This window comes from Antrostomus carolinensis, unplaced genomic scaffold (genome assembly GCF_000700745.2).
Source record: "Antrostomus carolinensis isolate BGI_N321 unplaced genomic scaffold, ASM70074v2 scaffold26887, whole genome shotgun sequence".
In the NCBI taxonomy this organism is placed as follows: domain Eukaryota; kingdom Metazoa; phylum Chordata; class Aves; order Caprimulgiformes; family Caprimulgidae; genus Antrostomus; species Antrostomus carolinensis.
Genome location: NW_010328455.1, coordinates 26,181 through 37,954, shown reverse-complemented (window position 1 = coordinate 37,954; position 11,774 = coordinate 26,181).

Here is an 11,774-nt window from a genome sequence, read left to right as displayed (position 1 = left end):
AAAAAAACAAAACAAAAAACTAAATAAGCACCTTAACTTTATATTTGTTGTAATTGAGTCTTTCTGGGGATAGAAAAAGGTTTTGCTTGTGCACAGATGTGCCTTTCTCCTGCGGTCTGTATCCAGGAGAACTCAGCATGTGAAGTCCCTCAGGTACAATACGAAGAGCAAGAGCCAAAACAGCGACAAAAAAAACAAAGAAAAAAAAAAGTCAACATGAACAAATCCTTCCCATATGATCTTCAGGAACAGCAGTAGGGCATAATGAAGATGTTTTGCAAAAAAACCCCTCAATTTGTACTTTATAAAGTCAGTGATACTTGAGCAAAACTTGCAACATTTGTAATGCAGTTCTGTTTCCTGGTTAGTAACTGTCAGGTATTCATTGATTGGTGGTTTTGGTTTGGGTGGGTTTTGCTAGTTGGTTTTTTTTTTTCCTTTTTATCATCTAAAAAAGTAGAAAATTCTGATTGGGAACACTGAAGCGATAGGTTTTCTGCAATGGATGTCACTAGTTTAGATAGTCAGAACAGAAACTCTCCTTCTTCCTTGATAGATGAAAAAACAAAGGTAGTAGCATCCCTTGGTAGTGTCTTACTCCTGATCTGGCAGTACAGTGCCTGCTTTCAGCAGTGCCATAAATCTCCACTCGTGTTCCCTTTTCCTGTGTCTTGCAGCTCATTTCCTTCTAGCATAATGTAGCCTTTTCTGTTGAGAAAGTCTGTTCTGCGTTGGCAGGCTCACAACAAGCAGAAATGGTTTGGTAGAGGTTTAGCTTTTTTGTGTTTGGAGCTTTTTGTGTGCCAAACTTTTCCTTTCAAGACCCCGTTTTTTGTTGAGCTGTGGGGGGAGTTTCTACTAGCTGCCACACTTTTTTGTCATCTTGATTGCAGCATGATAAAATGAGAAGGCATTTGTCAGTACCAAAGTGTCCCAAATATAAAACAGGATCTAACGCTGTTGTTTTTTCTACTGGTACTGAAAAACCCAGAAGTCTCCCAAAGAGTTCTTTAGCAGATGTTCCACAGCAAAGAGCAGGAAGTCAGCAATCCAGCATGGACTGAGCATCTCAGCATCCTAATTCCTTTTTAGATGCCTATATCCCTCTCCGTATAGTGAGAAAGCTGTCCTGTTCTCCTGCAGAGGAAAGCCATATATAATGGTAAATACATTTCTTCACATGCCAGCCTCCACAAAATCTCTTTATGCAGTATTAGTTTATTCTCCTGATGTGTTTTTCTCACACTGGCCCCTGCAAGTCAGGGCTGAAAAGTGAGATTAAAGGAGTGGTTGCCTACAAATGGTTCCCATCTTCAGGAACTTGTAGATTCTGTTTTTCTGATTTCAGGGTAATGAATGGCCCAATATAGTGTTAGGGTGAGACAGTTAAATTCTTGCTCCTGGACATGGTTCATCATCTCTTTCAGACAATAGAGACAAATTCCACTGGATCTCAGAGAAAGAAAGGTGGAAAGGAATATACTGGTGATATTTAAGCCTGAGGAATTTCTGTATCATTGAGTAATGGAGTAACCCCGATGGCTGAATTACTTCAGTTCATTTAACACTTTCTTTAGAATAGTGCTAAAATTTATGGAAAAATAAACACTTTCTGCACCTGAAAATTAAGTTGAATTTTTTTATCTAATCCTTAAATACTGTTGTAATCACGCTTCAAACATGGGGCTCCAAGATCAATAGTGTAAAACATAGCATTAAAAATCAGTAAGACCTCGGAAAGATTACTTCTGACTCCAAGAAATAGGTCAGTGATCTGGATGAGCGGCAGTTTTTCTGCTGTGAAAAACAATAGCTCTTTCATCAGTTACATGGAGCCACATAATCTAGATCAGGCCAAACATCTTAATGTAATATACCACAAAAATTATGTTTGAACAACATAAGGACCTTAGTTAGAGTCACAAAAGCCAGGAAAAATCAAGTTAAGGAAGAATCTCATTCTCTTGAATACACTGGGTCAGAGAACTAAAATCCACAATATTATATGATTTATGACAATGAATGCCACAAGGCTGCCCATCACAAACCTCTGGTTCATCTGTGACACTGGACAACTCACAAATGTGTTAATTATGTTGCATTAACTCTGGGTCAGATAATCACACAGGGCTGAGCAGTCAGGCTAGAAAAAGTTGCTGTCTTTATAAGTATAGAGGTGCATTTGGACAGTGGAGGATAGAAGCTGAGCTGAAACACCTTCTCTATAGCTTAAGCAGTTTTGCAAAAAGGTCATTGCACTTACACATATGTGCATGATGTAATAAGCTACAGGTCTGACAAGAAGAAGCATCATTAGTTGGCTAGTGTCTTGTAGCTCCTAAGTGTCTTCCACCTTTTTGCTGTTACCTTGTGCAACCACCATGAGACAAGAAGAAAAAACTATTAGCATGTGTTATATATGATGCGTTTTTAATAGTCTCATGTTGTGCTGCAAGATTGCTCCTGCTCAGTCCCTACAAGGAAGGTTGATGAATCCTTGCCTCCCTGCCAACCCATGCATCAGTTTTTCTTAGAGAGTTGCAAGGAATGGACCGCAAAGAACAAAAATGAGGGGTTGAGTTCCTTCTCTATATTTCTTCAAAATTCTTTAGCAGCTCTCCTGAGAGCTCTCCTGCACAGTGTTTGCTTGCTTGTTTTTAGGGAGGTTATCTCAGACTATATTTCATTTCCATTTCCCCATGACTTTTTTTTGATAGCAGACTTATTTCTTTGGTAGTTGGGGTTTCAAGCCTTGTTTTATCACAAATGTAAAACAATACAGACAGTTCTAATATCCATGAAAGGGAGATGAAACTATTTCAGAAACATCATTCTAGCACTCCATAAGCACAAATGTTTCATTGTTTCTGATACTCTTAAATGCAGTCTGAAAACTTGAAAAGCCATACACTTTGGAAACATAAATAATCAGCTCTTTTTATAAGTGTCTTGAAAATAGTAATAGCATTAGTTAGTACAAGAGAGCAGAAAGTATCCAAGCTTGTTAAGCTTCCCAACACTGTACTTAGACTCAAGTAAATTAAAAAATAGCTCAATCAATATTTAAAAGAATAAGAGAAAGAAGTATTTGATTCTGGGTAGTGTCCTCACATGCCTAGCCTTCAGCCTGGAAGGGATTTCTATTTGTATGACAGAATTAAAATATTTGTAATTAAAAAAAAGCTGATGAACAACTTTTTTGTACTACTGCTAGCAGATCTTGTTGCAATAAAGCCATTTCTTATGGTGTACTGTGCCAGAGACCAGTAGGACACAACGTCTACATGTTTGTTGGTTGCGGACATGGCCAGTGTCCCTGGCAACGCAATAAGATTTAAGCAGACTATTGCAAAAGGTACCCAAATCCTGTACATATTACAAGTGCACACAGTAGGAATAGTTCCCCTTCGCATGCTCAGGCTTCCAACGGCAGATTAAAGACCCTTTTCTTACCAGGTCCCAAGTCCCTAAAACCCTACTGAAGTAAATGAGAGCCAAGGACTTCTCTGCCTCATCGGATCTGGCCCTAAATAAAATTGAAGCAGCTTGGTACGAAGCCCATTAGTCCGTTATTACCCACATGAGGGAGCAAGGCTGGCAGTTGTACTGCAGGGAAGTTGGGTATGAATTTGCAGTGGGTGGAATTGCTCTCCATTGCACAGTGGAGAGCAATGAGGCAAGTATAATCTGTTCATTAATTAAAGTTATAAGGGGCCAGTCTCGCACACTCTTTTTACCACAAATCTAATAATAAAAATGCTTGTCACTGACCAAAACTTGGTCAGGACACAGGAGCTGCTCAGGCAGCCTGGCTGCCCTTTGCAGTGAGTAGGGATCATTGTATGGATTTCAGAGACAGGGAAAGTGGCATGCAAACACCAAGAGGAGCAAAGTCACTTCCCGCTACCAACTCGCAGGACCTCCCTGAAGACAGGTCTCTGAAAAACACCATCTATTGAAATCCCTACATTTCCCTTTGAGGCCTTCTGAGATAGTCCATGGACTCCTTGGCTGAGATTTAGCTACTCCAAAGCACCAGAACTGCAAAAAACCCCAAGGCAATGACAAAATTTCTGGAAAGTGACATTTATAAAGAACCCTCTTCAAGCAGAGGTCTATTGTCTTGTTTTTCTTCTTTACTAAAACAAGTCAAACATCTCTGATCCCTGGCAGAACTAGAACAGAAAGTGTATTGTAACCCAGGTCCTATAGGTTGTGATGGCAGGGGTGTTCAGTTCTGTGTTAATCTGTATTTTGCAGGATTAGCTAACTTAATTCCATGTCTCTGTGTCTTCAAAACATTCTATAAACAAGTTTTTCCATCCAGGGGGCAAGGAGTGATATTTTTTGGATTAAATTTTTGTACAGCTAGTCAACTGCTTAGACAAACTTTGATATATAAAGACATCACTGAACAACATGAAGTCTAGTAATTCTGAAGGTACTTAATTTCCAGAAATAGTTGAAGTATTTGCTAATACAAGATTCATGTGCACAAAATAAAATTACATAGTAATATTACTAACTCCTGAGATCATAATACAAGTCTAGCATTTTCATTAAATTCTCAGATCATAGTTATTTAACAGCTTCAAGAAAAGCTGACATTTCTTTTGGAAATCAAGAAGATTCAGTTCTTGTTGATAAAATTATCTAAATGTACTCTTTAAAAATAAATGAAGTCAAGATTTGAGTCAGCACCAGTTTCTAAATACATGAGGACAGGAACATGGCATTGTAAGTGATACCTATAGAAGTGTATACTAAGCTGATAGGTATTTGTAAATCTCATTTAAACTCAGGTTGAGATAGCTATTAAAGTGCACTTAAAATTAAGTGTGAGCTTTAAATCAAATATCATTGTGCAATAGTTGTGCACACCCCAAGAAACATAAATTCCATTTTTTGCTTTTAAATTCCACCTCAGTTCATTGACCACAGTGAAACATAAGCATATCGTTGCATCTTTGCTAAAACTGAGACAAAGCCATGTAGAGGTGTAATGATATCACGCTGACAGAGGTAAAACTAACTACACCAGAATTTGCTAACACAGATTTACAACCAGGAGCATGTAAACTTGCGAGCCTGAATGATTTCCAATCAGGGAGCTGTGAAACCTGCAGGAGCAGTGAGCTTTGCTAAAGAGCTCATGTCTTGTTTACATCTGCATCCAAAATAAGGTTTGTGTAAGATCCCTGGCAGCGGCAGTAGAGTTTATAGGAGATTCCTAATCAATCTTTCTTCCCCAATACTGTAACCTGAGCTATAACACAACACTTGGTGTATTTGGATGGCTTGTTACTGCTATTTCCATATTGCTTTGTTTTAAATGTGTTGCCTGGAATTTCAATTCAGGAAGGCGCTGTCAGCATTTAACTCCTTTATCATTCAGGACTATAGAAGACTAAGCTTTACCTTAAAGTTTAACATGCTTAAATTCCCATTATACCCCTTCAGAGATTAAGGATCAAGTGATGTCTAATTTAGAGATGCTCTTCTTAATGGATCCCAGGTTATAATGTTGTCACAAGTTTGCAGAAGCTACATAAGCAACAGTCAAAAAATTGACTGACTAAAAAATTGATTAACAAAAAATTGCTAATACAGCATAAAGCTGCACTATTTGTATAGAGCCATGTGCAGTGCTGCACTTTCCAACCAGGGCAACCCAGGGATTTTAGGAACCTAAGAGGGGTTTCATCTACATCCCTCTCACAGCCTCAACCTAGGGTTAGCATTCAGTTTCTCTTTGGAAACTAGTGGAAGGGTTGAAGCCTTCTCCAGCACCACAGGAGTGCTTGGCTTCAGGGGTCACAGGAGCTCTTGTGTGTGCTGTAGTCTCACAGTCCAGGGCGAAGATCGAGCCCCTGTTCCCCACAGCCCCCTGTGCTGCTGACAGTGGCAATGCAATGGGACTCACCAGAAAGGACGGCTCTGCAGCTCTCTGCTTCAGCCCCTCATCTTCACCCGGCAGCACTGCCCTCCCAGATACCTTACTCAAGGTCCCTGGTGCCAGGGAAGAAGGCAGGAAAGGAAGGTGCAGTATGAAGCTCAGAAGTGGCTGGCAGGAATCCCTGCCTGCACACACCGCCCTGCTGCTCCATAGACTGCTTTCAGTGCGGCAGCGTGCTGGAGCTCTTCCTTTGAGAATATCCCAAGGAAAATGCCACCTAGTCCTTAGGAGAAGGCTTTTCCCAGTATTTCTGCCTTATCATTGCAGCATATAGAGAAGGGCACAGGAGGCTGAGGTTGCTCTCCAAGATAATGGAATGCAAACCACGTATCCCAACACTGGCAAGAGAAGAGGAGAACAAGTCAGAAGTTAAGGAAGTGGAGAAATCAGACCAAGTACAAGAGACAGAACAGAGGAGCAGGAAATAAAGCAGTGGACTGTGTGCCTGAAAAGAGCAGACAGTGCTTGCAGCCGCTGAAAGGATTAGCAGAATAAAAGGAGTTCTCAATTTAGAGCAACAACAAAAATCCTATCATACAGGCTTTAACTTCTCTTTTGATATAAACACATTGCAGCAGCATTACTCAAATAAAATGGAATAAAGCCATGCGCTAGCAGACATCCATCTTCTCCTTTATTATTTCACATGCTCCTAACAGGCCTGATCCCCAGCATCTCCTCACCAGTTATCTACGTTAGTGCAGGTCTGTCCTCTGCACACATCATCTAAGTCTTTGGTCTGCAGCGCAGGGAGACATTACGTGGGTGGGGACCAGCAGTGACTGATGGGGACAACTGTATCTCCTTCCAGGTGCTAAACTGGGCCCTGCAATTTTGAACGAGCAGATTTGTAAATTAATCTGTCATACCTGGTGTATGCTCACATGTGTACTCAGGAGAGCATGATAATTGCAAGCCAGAGAATGGGATCAAAGTTTCAAATGCTGTTTTCAGTTTATGGGAGTATTTGCATTTGACTTTTAAGTACTACAGTGATAATATCCCACATAATATCTTTTGCAGTGAGGTCATTTACAGTAAAGAGGTGCCTTCCTACAAGTACAGTCAGCACCTGCCAGGTGTAATCTTTGAATGTTATTCAAGCAGCAGATTATTTTGTGATGATCATGTTACCAAAACAGAAGCTTAAAAGCTGTCTTGATGAAGTTTCTCTTGGTTAGTCTTCTTCTGTAGAAGAAAAGCAATTGACAAATTATCACTAATTTTACAAAGAGTAGATAAAAGAGCATCCCCTTTCAGAAAGGTGGAAGTTTTAAACCGCCATATCTTCTTGGTTTTAAGCTACTGGGTACCTTGGCAGAGGTTGGGCTATTACTGTTCTGAGCATGGTCAGCCTCATATGGTAAGCAGCAGGCTTCAGCTGAACAGCAACCTACTGCGGGCTTTTGCAAGTACTGCTTTTCTCCAAGGCTGCTTCCCACTGCTGGTGGAAAGGCATTCCAAACTATTAGTCACAATTAAACAGCTTATACACCTTAAGCCAGAGACAAATGTGCAGCTTACCACTTTAAAGACTTTTCAAATGGCCCCAGATATATTAAAGGTGCCGGGAAGACTGAGGTTAGCAGTTCTCACAGGTTTCATTTATCTTCTCTAGACTGAATTTTTCATCTAATTGCAACAGAGCTGCCTAACACACCCCCAAAATCACCACAGTGCAGCCTTCATGTACAAGCAGTATCCACTTGCTATTTCTCCTCATCACTTTTTGTAATTTAATCAGTCTTAGGTTTTTTAAAGCATCAAGGACGAACAGGTTCTTCTCTCTGAAGGGAAAGACACATGCAAATGCCTTGCAAACAGGTTGACACAAAAATGTGACAGCCACAATAATATTCCCTAAAACTCAGGTTAAGAATGATGTTCCACCCTCGCTGCAGCTCCCTGAGCTATCCTGAGAAAAGACATTTTCCAGTCCCTCGTGTTTCCCAGCTGATGGCAATGATGGATTTCAGCTTTTCCTGCCATTTCTGAGCTGGGGCCAGTGGCAGAGCCTGGCCCAGGCTGTCCCTGTGTGAAGCCTGGGGCTGTGCCCCGTGGGGCCTGGAAAGGGCTGGGGTGGCTGCTGTGGGCAGGGTGAGGCAGGGGCTGCCATCCCTTCCTGCCCCCCACACCCCTGCACCCGCATTTCCAGAGAAAATGAAAGGGTGGAAAAGCTGCCCATGTTTCTGCAGAGTTTTACACTCATTAAAGGATTTTTCTGAAGTGGAAGAGTTTTGCAGGAATCTGAGCCTGGCTTCCTGCATATTCTAGTTGGTAAAAGGCAATACTAGAAATTGCAAGCATCCTTGTGAGGATGCTGCAGCTCATTTTTAATATAGAGATACTACATTTTAATATATAAATATTAAAATGATTGGCAAATCTCCATAGTATCTTATGCAATAGCAAAATCCAACCCCTAGTACTAAGACTGTCACACCCTCTGTAAGACCACATCTGTTATTATTAGCAAAGTTATGCCCGAAATATTTACTTTCCTTTACTCAGTTTTCCGTTCTAACCACACCTTCTTTGTTAGAAAAACCTGATCCTGCAGGTTCTCATGGACTGCACCTGTATTGTAATGCTCACAAGGCAAATACCTTCTTTATAAATCTATGACAAGTTAAAGAAAACACTTTTCTTGGGATTTTAAGTAGCCTAATTTTTAAAATCTTTAAAGTTGGGTGTAGTATAATCAGATTATAAATTCTTATCCCAGTAAAATCCACTTGGAATGCTGGAATTACAGTTTGTAATGACTGGTCATGTTCTTACTTGCTAGGAATTTTAACATAAATATTTGAACTGAAGTCAGATTTTAAGATCATTTAATTTTGTTAAATACCAATCCCCATAGACATTAAATTATCACTGTTATTTTTATAGCCATTTTTCAGTTTTTCCTTTACAAGCATATTAGCAGAGGAGCCATAATTCATTTTCCATTGGTACAGTAGTTATATTTTTTATTCACATATGAAGTTAAAACGGCTATTACTTTAGTGCCAAGCTCTATAGATTCTTTTGTTCTTCATCCATTCTTCATTAAGAGTTTTCTGAATGCTATTTAAAAGCAAAGAAGTTCAAACCCATTTAGAAATATGTAAAATGCTGCCACATGGCCTAAATTCATGTTTGACTAGAGGTTAAGAAAACTCACTTGGAGCGTGTGCCAGTTTTAACTCAGCAGAGTCCCTATATCTTACTAATTTTTTAAGCCCGACTGCTTTGTTGATTCAGAAATTCATTTACCCTTTGTATTTTAAAGGTGGGGAGCAGCAACACTTACAATCTCTTGTATTAAATGCTATGCTTCTGCTAACGAGCTGGAGAGGAGGAGGGCAGAGGCCAAGCAGCACCTTGTGCCCATCCATCCCGTGGGGTGCCGCAGGATGGCTTCAGCGCCGGCACGTGGGTCAGAGCAGAGCCCGAGGTCGCCCAGGCTGCAGAGTGGCAAGTTTATTTGCTGGAAATAAATAGAGCCAGTGGGACTGCCTGTGCTGCCACAAGATTTCCGGTTAGCACCAAAATTACGAGCTACACGTGACAGTTCTTGGCTGGTTTTGTCAGTGTGTCACACCCTCAGTTCACAAACAGGCAGTGACAATCAAACCCAGACGCTAATGTTCTCGATTAGGAGTATGTAACTCCTGAGACCCAATTAGTAACTGACAATTAGCTGGACTGGAGGCTGCTTAATTTAGCAGTTTTCTGCTAAAGAAATAAATAAATACCGACGATGAGTTACATCATTGCTATTATTGATGTAATCCACCTCATATTTAATTTGGATTTAAACAATTTGTAAAGCACAATTCCTTTTGACTACTGTTTAACAACAAAAAAAACAAGCTTAATCTCAATTTTTTACCATATTTCATAGTCAAATAAGATATATTTATTTATGAACTCCCAGGCAGGACGCAAAGCTTCAGCACTCGTTTATACAAGAGAGCTATTTTAAGCAATGACACAGACTGTCATCCTGTTGGCCTGAACAATGTCTACTTAGATGTGGGAGTTCTGAGAGGATAGGTAGACTTTTGGTTATTCTTCTATTCACAGCTATCAGTGAAAACTGTATCTACTATTGAGGATACAGTATATCAATATATGAAGAGAAAGCTGTAACTGAAACCAGGTTGGTTTCAAACATTTAATTTCCCTAATTTAAAAAAAAAAAAAAAAAAAATAAAATTAAAATCTTATTTTCTACAGCTTCATAAAAAAATGACAAATAGTGGCTTACATTCCTCACACTGGCACTGCGAAAGGATGCTACTGTTTGACTACTGTCTTCCTAATTCCTCCTCTGAGTCAATAAACATGGGACATGCCTCCACAATGTTGCTGAAGAAAGCAGGATGCCCGGGTAACACAGGGCTTCCCTCTGCCAGTGCTACCTTCAAACATCGCATCCTCTCCATGTCACGTTGCAGGTGTCACCTGCGAGTGCTGGGTGACCCACCTTGAGCTTCAGAGTACCACCTCCTGAGGGCAATAAGCAGGGCTGGAGGAAAGCAGGAGTCTGGCGGGATTTATGCTAGTGAACCATACACAGTTTTTCAGGAATGTTGCCCACTGTAATCCTTCACTAAACAACTTGTCACAGTGATTTACCTGACTGTGGCCACAAAAAAAAAGGTGCCGAATTTCTTTGTTGTTAATATTTCACTTTGTTTTTTTTTGTAGGGAAAAGAGCTGCTTAGACAAATTTCTAGTCCATATTACAGACCCATTCAGAATTTCAAATGTATAATGTAGATCTTTAATGAAAAGCACAAGCAGTAAAAAAAGGCATGGGTGATATTTTTCATTGCTAACCACACAGGAAATTGCTTAGTTTTATCAGAAATATGGTCTCTTAAGTACAATCAGTAAGGCCATTCCTAAAGAGCTGCTAAATACTTTCAACAGGCTGAAAGCTCCATTATTTTTACAGTCCACATGGATTGTGTGCTGCAAATAAATAAAAGATGCCCCAAGGACTTTGCACACTAAGTGAATACACAAAGTATTACCAGTTCCCTTTATTTTCTCACAAGCGCAGTGATATTTAGTGTGTTCCTTCAAAGTGCAGTTCTTTATATGTTTTAATGAGAATTCAGTTTTTGTTTAAAAGATGAGTTTCAACTCCCATAGTTACACTGAAAAACACAAAATCCTGACCCCAAACGCACTCTCATAGTTCAAAAACCAGAGGCAAACTGAAAACGCAGGATTTTTCAGTAAAGCCCCATGCCCTAATTTTCAAGTTGGTGCCACAGTTCTTGAATGGTTTAACTCTGCACGAGGCGCTCACCTACAAGCAAAATTGCACACTGCGTGTGTGAGAGACTGGTCTGGGAAACCCATCCCAGCTCCAGGTGTTAGTGTCAAAACTACAAACACTAAAGACCCCAAACATAATCAGATAAAGGACTGGAAATTGAGAAGGACAGGGGTTTTGGCATTCTGTTTGGCAAAAACCTGGTGCAAGACCAGCTTCCACTAAGTTGGTGGAGATGGATGGTGGGTAATAGCAGAGACCGAGCTCACTTCACACCCAGTTCACTGCCATGTTACAAGAGCTGGGTTGGTTTTGTCCAAGCTCCATCAGGCTCGGTGGCACCGGTGAGTGTCCTGGCTGGCAGCTGCCCCAGGGCTGACAGGGGACAGGCTGAGCTCCAGTCTCAGACACAACTCCCCAGCAGCAGGTTGCAGCACCACGTACAAAATGCAGCTGGGAAAAGACTTGTTCAATATTAAAAAACCCCAAATGCATAAATTCCTATATCATAGGACTTTTTTTCTTTTACTATTTGCATCCTGT